General features: G+C 35.2%; 1 long non-coding RNA gene across 1 annotated transcript; it reads right to left on the bottom strand.

Annotated features, from left to right (window-relative positions):
• Positions 1 to 2,529: 2,529 nt before the first annotated feature.
• On the bottom strand, positions 2,530 to 3,801 carry LOC137648469 (uncharacterized). The gene is made up of 2 exons (XR_011045631.1): positions 3,703 to 3,801; positions 2,530 to 3,425 (listed from the first exon to the last, which is right to left on the bottom strand). It is a non-coding gene; the product is annotated as an uncharacterized lncRNA (long non-coding RNA).
• Between the last annotated feature and the right edge of the window lie 5,602 nt (positions 3,802 to 9,403).

Below are 9,403 nucleotides of genomic sequence, written 5' to 3' on the forward strand. Positions count from 1 at the left end.
CGACATGAACTGATCCAATAGTGGGTTTAAAGGTTTAAAGGCCACCCATGAATGGCAGAGGCAAGGGACAGTGACATTGCCCTATCAAGCAGGACAATGCACTAGGGGCTGACCATATATACATATGATCAGCACCCAAGCCCCCTCTCCATCCAATCTAGAACCAGGAAGGGCCCGACTATGGCTGCTGATGACTCAGCAGATAGACCTATAGGTTTCCCCCAAACCCCACATCCTTAGCTCACAAGGATATCGAGTTCGCAGCGACCAAATGAACTAACGAGTTTGAGAGGGACGTGAACCCCAGTCTGGCGTTCACCAGTCAGGGAAGTTACCACATCGGCCAGAAAAACTGACATCTGATCTATAGGGATCAACATGGAGCAAATAGAGGGGCAAGGCAAGTGTGCAAATTGCCTGCTCTCATTTTTGGAAAGGCAAGTAACCAGCAAGTACTTTTTACACATAAGCAAGTTATTTGAGCAAGTAACCTCTGTTTGTGCTGGACATTCGACCCATACATATGCACCCCAATACTCAGGCAATGGATTGTGTAAAGGGTGTGATAAATAATGTCTCGAGTTTGGTGAAATATTAAAAATAATTGAGGGAGGAGGCTCAAAGAAAAAAATATGGATGAGGGAATGGATAAAACGAAGAAATAGACGTGGAGCTATAGTATCACTTTAGAGGGACCTTTATGTGGAGGATCACAATGAATACATATGTCACCAAGGGTTTTTGATCTGTTGCTAAATGCAGTAGGTCCTGATATACAGAAATGTGATACCTTTATGAAAGACACTTTACCAGCTAGAAGCAAATTGGAAATAACCCTCATATTTCTAGAAACGGTAAACATTCAAAAACCTACACCATCAGTTTTGGGTGTAAGATGCTGATCAATAGTTCTGATTTTTCTACTTCAATATGTTCTTGTATTTAAGTTGCTCTTATACTTTTTATTTTACTCTACTTCATTTATTCAAAAAAATTCCATTTCCACACATGTTATTCAAAGCACTCTGTCGTGCCAGTTTGTTTTCACTGTGCATGTTCCACAGACATTCATACTCTATATGAAATCACAAACTTGCATGAGACTTCATCATCCCACCTTCCCAGGCATTTCTGCGATTATAAACACAGCAATTGACAAAAAACAAATTACGAGTGCTCTCTACAATTCCTGTAGTATAACGGAGCTGGCGAAGATAACGAGCAAGTATTATTATTATTAATTGTTAAACTACAACCTTAAGTTGGAAAAGCAGGATGCTATAAGCCCACGGGCCCCTACAGGGAAAATAGCCCAGTGAGGAAAAGAAACAAGGAAAAATTTAATATTTCAAGAACAGTAAAAATATTTCATATATACTTTAAATAATTTAACAAAAGAGGAAGCGAAATTTGATAGAATGGTGTGTCCGAGTATACTCTCAAGCAAGAACACTGTAACCCAAGACAGTGGAAGACCATGGTACAGAGAGACTGCCCACTACCCATGAATAGACCGTGTTCACATAGGTCAAGTTAGTAGGCACGTAGCTTGACACTGGTGGGTGGTGGAGCAAGCTACCACTAAATAGAACTGCTGACTATTCACTTGCCTTTCCTGGCAGCTTGCCCGCGTACTTGCTTCGTACTTTACTGGAATTTCTTTTTTTGTTGGGGGGGATGGGTGGCAACTGGATGTTTACACAATGCAAGTAACTTATAGCAAGTTACTCGCACACTTGCCTTGCCTCTCTACTTGCCCCGTGTAAACGACCCTATTCTGTCCTGTGCCAACAGTGCACAATAAGAAGTCCGTTTCGTTTAAGGGCAGTAATGATAACTATACATTATAAAGTCAGCAAAGCCACCTTAATTCATCTTGGACTTTATCCTTGCTTAGTAATTGAAGGAATGGTTGTTTACAGAATATAATCTAATAATCTAAAACTACATAATCTTTTAAAGACCTTTCGTAATGCAACAAACAGATACATTAGGTTTGAATATCATCTTTTAGCACTAAGTTATAAAAGTTTATAAATTATTATAGTTACAAGAGTGTAGCTTAATTTCAATAATGGCTCCAATAACTTTTTTACTTTATTTTACAAGCGATAGTGTCGGTAAAACAGTATTCTGTTCAGGCCGAGAAAAAAAACAACCGTTTGAATATAAAATTGCTCAAGAATTAGGATTAAATTAACTTCAACCAATAAATCTGGTACAAGAAACAAATTAAATTAGAGTCTGGAACCAGACCCAAATAAAAAAAATGTATACCGATATTAAAAACTTGAATTCCACAAAATTAGTTTTTAGAAAAATTAGCCCAATAACTATCTCTTGTGTTCCCCCCGTACATTAGACTAATAGAAAATATCACTTTATGGAAACAAATGGAAGAGAGAAGTTCAAGACTGCAATCTTAAAGAGTTCTAGGAAAGTAAAATTTTAAAGAATAAACTAAATTATGGGACCTTAGTAGCCTTTGTTTTCCTTGATTATCAGGTTTTAGTTGAATTAAAGATTCGGGACCTTCAAAGCATTTTTATTTTCCTCAATTTATAAGTCTAAAATTTTAGATGATGCAGAGAAAACTTACAAGTAAAAAAAGGTGTTTAACAAGTAAAAAAGGAGTTTACAAATAAAAACATTAAAAGCAATACAATTAAAAATAACTCAAGGTATAAAGATAAAATCCTATTTTCTAATTGGCTTAATAAGATTTAAAACATGAAAAGATACTTGGCCATAAGAAAATTCTACAGTGCAGCAATATCATCTTCCAACAAAATGAACAGTATAACAGATTCACTAGCCTTAATAACAAACTCTGCAGTTATTAAATAAAAAAAAATTCTGGTTCTAAAAACTTCAAAATGAACAATTTGACATTAACTTCTAAAAAATGATTGAGGATCTAAAAATTCAAATTCTAAAAGTTTCCAAAGCTAAGAAAGTTTGATTTAGCAAGGTTTCTACAATAATCAAAACTGTAGAATTGGTATTTAAACTTCATCGCCACTGTCTGATCCAGCTGGATCATGACCAGCAGGCTCTAGCCCTGCAGCCGGTTCTTGACTTGCAGCGGGACCTTGACCTGCAGCGGGATCATCAACAACGCCTTCGATGGGCACAGCAGCTGTAATCTGCTGCCCGCCATTCGCCTTCAACAATCGCAAGGCTTCATTTTCCTTTTTCAACACGCTGTACTGTTCACGCAAGGAGACCAGTTTGTGCCTCAGCTCGCCTATCTCCTGCTGGACGCAAATCTTCATACGGGAAACGGCCACATCAATCGTTTCGTCTATTTGCTTCTCGATCGAAGCGACGACAAGATCGACTTCATCTTTAGGAAGTTTGGGCATCTTCGAAGGGCACCGTTACCTTCAACGCCGAGACAGGTGCAGATAATCCAAACAGCAGGACTGAAAACTTATAAAAGCTTAAAACTGGGTATCTCTGTTTGGAGAACAGCCAACAGATAATTAACGAACACCCCCACAAAAAAAATCCACTAAATGCTGAAAGTGAACCCCCCCCCCTCTCCCCACAGAAAAAAAAAATAAAGAAAAAATAAAAAATTCTTGAAAAAAAAAAGTTATTAAATAAGTCCACTAAATGATGAAAGCAGCCCAAAAACACCAAATCTTCATTACGATACAGCAAATTCCTCAAATACTCTAAAATGACAGAATCAGATACCTGTGTCCGTGTACTGGATGTAGCAAGGAACTGATGTAAGGTGAAATGCTAAACAAAATTTCGACTTTGTTACGACTTTAGACATACCGAGATAAAAACTAATGGCCTCTTTTTCGTTTGGATTGCTTGTTAAAGGCTAATAACCCTCATAGCACCAGTTACTCGGTATTTTTAGAATAAAGAAGTACCTAATAATAATAATAATAATAATAATAATAATAATAATAATAATAATAATTACATGGCTATAAGTGCACATATCTGCACTGTTTCTAAGGGCCCAAATATGAACCATAACTTAATTTCAATTTGGTCACTTGAAATTATAATAATTCGTTAAAAACCATTTTACAGTACATAGACAAAGTTATGTCCGTTCAGTTTGTATATTTAATGAACATAATGGAACAAACAAAACGAGGGAAATGTGCATGTGTGTATCCAGAGGTTCCTTATTATATAAGTAAAAGAGATCCTACCTACAAACCTTTTGGAAATCGGATTATTGAATTTCGGCCGCTACTATTTCATCCTGTCTGAATGATATATAGATATATATATATATATATATATATATATATATATATATATATATATATATGTGTGTGTGTGTGTGTGTGTGTGTGTGTGTGTGTATTTATAAACTAACATGTGTGCATTGAAAAAGAATCTGTAATTCACTACGTGTGTTAGATGCATTGCAAACATAAATACGTTATACAGTATTTTCCCGCACTTATACATCACATTTATGGGCCCACTAGTGAGCAAAAACACAAACCAACAAAATGATGCTTTATAATAAAACAATTAAAATGCATCGAAGTTCAAGCAAGCGAAAGGATCAGAACCCATAGGATGAACCATTAAGACTTTAATCCTTCGCCGAAGGATATTTATTTCCTTTCCTTACGACAAAGAATGTGTGATCAGAATTTCCCACGACCTCCCAGGCCCTTGTAATATGATTTCCCACAGACCTCCTACCTTATTTCTCTCTCTCTCTCTCTCTCTCTCTCTCTCTCTCTCTCTCTCTCTCTCTCTCTCTCTCTCTCCTATATGGAATGACTTAATGATTACGACCCAGATTCCATTTACCCTCTCTCTCTATATGTTTGGCTTATAGTGAACGAAAAAAATAAAACCTGCGACCTCTCTCTCTCTCTCTCTCTCTCTCTCTCTCTCTCTCTCTCTCTCTTAGGAGCCTATTGCCTACCTGGAATAAAGCCTAGTAATTTATAATGTTCACGAATTTAATTTTGTATTCTTTATAATTCATTTTGGTATAACCTAATTACTATATAGATGTAAACAATATTATTGTTATCAGCTCAGATGTGTGACGCCAATGGGCGCAATAAATTGATTAAAAATCTCTCTCTCTCTCTCTCTCTCTCTCTCTCTATATATATATATATATATATATATATATATATATATATATATATATATATATATATTTGCATTAGTAGCCAAGATTCGTGGTTTACCTCAATCTTGTGAAAAAATCAGATATCATTTCCTTTATATTGGTTGATAAATAAATCAAGATTTGGAACCCTATAAATCTAATCAGTGTTGATATATAGTAAGCCGATATGATGTCTCCTTTTGTTTCATTTTAACTGAAAAGGAAAAGCAGTGGGCTTATGACGTCCTTGTTTGAAACTAGGGTTGTAGCTTAGCCAGTAATAATAATAATGATAGCATAAGCTTTTTATTTTATTTTTTATTCTATAGTTTATTCTTTACTTAGAATACTCTGCAAATTGGCCAGTAATTTCTATTCTGGTTCCATCTTGGCTAATTATTATTACAAAGATAATAATAAGAATTCAAAACCGTACAGTATGTGTGCATATTTGAAATACCGTATAAAACTAAAGATCAAATAATTCGTTTCTTCATATATTACCTTTGAATCATTTATACACTATGTTTTTATCATTAATATTACTGTTATTATCATCAATATTTTGTATTCATCCTCAGAATTCAATAGATTTAAAAACCTAGGATTACTCTTGATCCTTGTTTTGACGGACTGCTCTGAAAAACACGTGTTGGTATCAGGACAGTAAAAACGAAAACAACATTAAAGTCTAAAGAGAATTATACCCTCATTAATCCTCGGGCAGCTGTATAGCCTCTGGCGACTCAGATTGAGAAGCTAAGTTCTTTTCTACCGTAAATATTAAATGTTAAAACATTCAGTACTCTTCGGCTTAAAAATTCTTGGAGTGCTTGAAATCAGTTTGTATATGCCTTTATAATCCACATGTTTGATTACTTTACTTTGTGTCAAAATATAATGAAAACCTAAAATAAAGTTAAGTCATAAACAATCACTTAAAAAAAATCATCTCCTTTGCTTTAAGGACCAAATGATTTGTCAATCGTTCCAAAGTGTACATACTGTATATAATAAAGAGAATAATGAACCTGCAGTCAGTTTTCCCATTTGCAATAAAGAATATAAGTATTCTACTAAAAAAAAAACACTATGATCAAACTAAATTCGTGTTTTTTAATTTTAATTTCCTTCACAGATAAGGGAGCAACCCCACAGTATAATAAACTCGTATATAACATCACATCTGATTTCATTTCATTCATATATAAAGGAAAAAACCAACAGCTAAATAAATGTAAATAATATATACATATATATATATATATATATATATATATATATATATATATATATATATATATATATATATATATATATATGCTGTATATACTGTATATGAACATATATGAAATCATATATGATTAGAATTGATATCCAAATTAATCTTACAAAAGCAATTAAACAATAGAAATTTAATCTTTGTTTTCTTAAAACGATTAGGAATTAAACGAAACATGGGTCTTTGTTTTTCACATTTTATTGAGATATAATGTGTACATCTTACATTAACTGCAAACAGTCATTTAATAACGTGATGTATGAAATAAATTTCAAAGAGATCTGACATAAAAGTCTTGGTTTACTAAAAAATATTCTTTAGATAAGAAAAAATACGTCTACTTCTACAAGAAATTCTCCAGCATTCAATGAGTACTTGAAAAAAATATACTCCTCGCTTGTAAATAAACACATTAAAATCTGTTTCAGCGTATGTGGCGTTGTTATAAATGAATAGCATACAGTAACTTGAACATCTCACTTGCTAGCAACGGTTTACACTAGCTTAAGAACATTTTGTGTAGCTTGATATTGATGGCTTTGTATTTGCATATTTAAATCACACCTGTCGTGCGCAATTAGAATATGGATACGTACAGAATCACATGTATATCACTTATTTTTAATCTAAACATGGTGTTTACTAAAAATACGTAAACTATGTAAATTTCAAAAATTCTCAGGAAGGTTACATACACTGGCCATTTAAAATCACTCTTATGTTAATTTGTTCGTATACACGCTCTCCACCTTTCATTTGCATCACTTTCCATTTATAACTCATAGGTTCTCCAACAAAGACTCTGGACAGAGGTGACGATATCAACTTCTTCAATTCCAAAGATCACACTAGTGAGGAGAAAGGCTTTGCAAACAGCCTTTTTATTTAACGCTTTGGAGGGTAAGGATTCTGCTGCAAATACCTAAGGGCATCTGGCGAGGCCTCCTGTCGGAGCTGTGTATTCTGCTGTCGAAGTTCCCCCAAGCGGCCTTCCAGTTCTGTTAGCGTAGTCTGAAGGCGATCGACCTCCTGACGGGCGGTGAACTGGATCAGGTTCTTTGTCATGTCGATGCTCTTTTCGATCGTGTGGTTCAGGCGGTTGAGACTCCGAGAAGTCGCTTGATTCAGATCTTTGCGATGATTCATTTCGACCAACGAAAAGGACTAGGATGATCCTGTGCCAAGGAACTCTTAGGGCAAGATCTGGCTAATGGGTTGTCTCCAGGAGAACGCCGAATGTTTAAACAAATCTCTCTGGGATGCTGATCGTTTCTTTCTCGGTGACGGTGACCTCTGAGCTGTAGGACGTCTGGCCTAGACTGATGATTCCTGGAGTCTGTCTGTCGTTAAACTGGAGGCTGGACTACGTCACTACAGTCAGGTGATTGTGGGCATTTGTTTACCATGGGTACAGCTGACCCTGTTTTCCTCTTCCTCTCACCTATTTCCAATAGCCACAAGCACACAAATCCTTCAGGATTAGCGATTTAATCCCTATCTCCACGCCTGGGGAAGCCCTCAGGATGAACGTGCCTATTGGTATTTGACACAGATGGATAAGTTCGGTTTTCCGGTCGGTAACATCCTTGTGACATCTTGTTGTTTTCGATGGTTTGATTTTTGTTGTTGTATCTCTGCATTTGTTTTATACTGGCTTTATGCCAGCATTGCCTGCCGCATTATCAAGCAAAATCGATCATAATCATCTAGAAAAATAAGAGTTTTTTATATGAAATAGGATAAAATTCAAAACAAAAACAAAACTAAACTGGGTGACCATAAATCATAGAACATAAATGCCCAGGTTCTTTTCAAATAATCTTATCACTGCCGTTCCTTCAAATAGGGAAAATCAGTGCAAGATTTTTTTGCACTGATGGGATATCTCTTCATACAAGAATATTGAATAGAATAAACACTTTCGAAAGAACTATACGTGACCCCAAAACAGATATCCACTCCACCCCCCCCACCCCCCCCCCCCACCCCACTATGTCTATAATCCAGGATATGGTGATTCAAAGGAGGTTACAGATATCTAAAATAAAACTCCTTGAGTGATTTCCAGGAATAACCAGATATTACTACATTGATAATTCATTCCATATTTTGGCCAGGAGTGGACACTTCCACCCTGCGGTTTCAGGGGGTTAATATATACACAAGATATATATTTGCCTCGTCCTTATTTAAATGTAACGGAAATTTCACCCATTCTACTTAATTCAAATGTAGTAGAAATTTAGTTTTCCTACTCGTTGTAAATGGAGACGATATTTCATCCCTTCTAATTATTATTATTATTATTATTATAATTATCATTATTATTATTATTATTATTATTATTATTAGCCAAGCTACAACCCTAGTTGGAAAAGCAAGATGCTATAAGCTCAAGGGCTCCAATAGGGAAAAATAGTCCAGTGAGGAAAGGAAATAAGGAAATAAATAAATGATGAAAACAAGTTAACAATAAATCATTCTAAAACAGTAACAACGTCAAATCAGATATGTCCTATATAAACTATTAACAACGTCAAAAACAGATATGTCATATATAAACTATAAAAAGACTTATGTCAGCCTGGTCAACATAAAAACATTTGCCCCAACTTTGAACTTTTGAAGTTCTACTGATTCAACTACCTGATTAGGAAGATCATTCCACAACTTGGTAACAGCTGGAATAAAACTTCTAGAGTACTATGTAGAATTGAGCCTCATGTCTCATGTTTCAAATGTGTATTAGATTGATGAATCTATTGATGTCTGTATACAACAGAGAATGATTGTACGAATGTGTGGGTGGGGGTTTTGAATGAATGCATAGAGCCATAGAAGAATAGCAGAGAGAGAGGAAGAGGGGCGGACTGTGAAACGATAAACAGACGGTGGGTGAGGAAAGGAATTCCCGTAATGATGTACAATGGCACACTATTTGCTGACCATAAGTCCTGGGGCCTATTCTTTATTCTCTAAAACTCTGTATTATTCAAATAGGCTTAATG

The sequence above is a fragment of the Palaemon carinicauda genome, chromosome 10 (genome assembly GCF_036898095.1).
Source record: "Palaemon carinicauda isolate YSFRI2023 chromosome 10, ASM3689809v2, whole genome shotgun sequence".
NCBI lineage: Eukaryota > Metazoa > Arthropoda > Malacostraca > Decapoda > Palaemonidae > Palaemon > Palaemon carinicauda.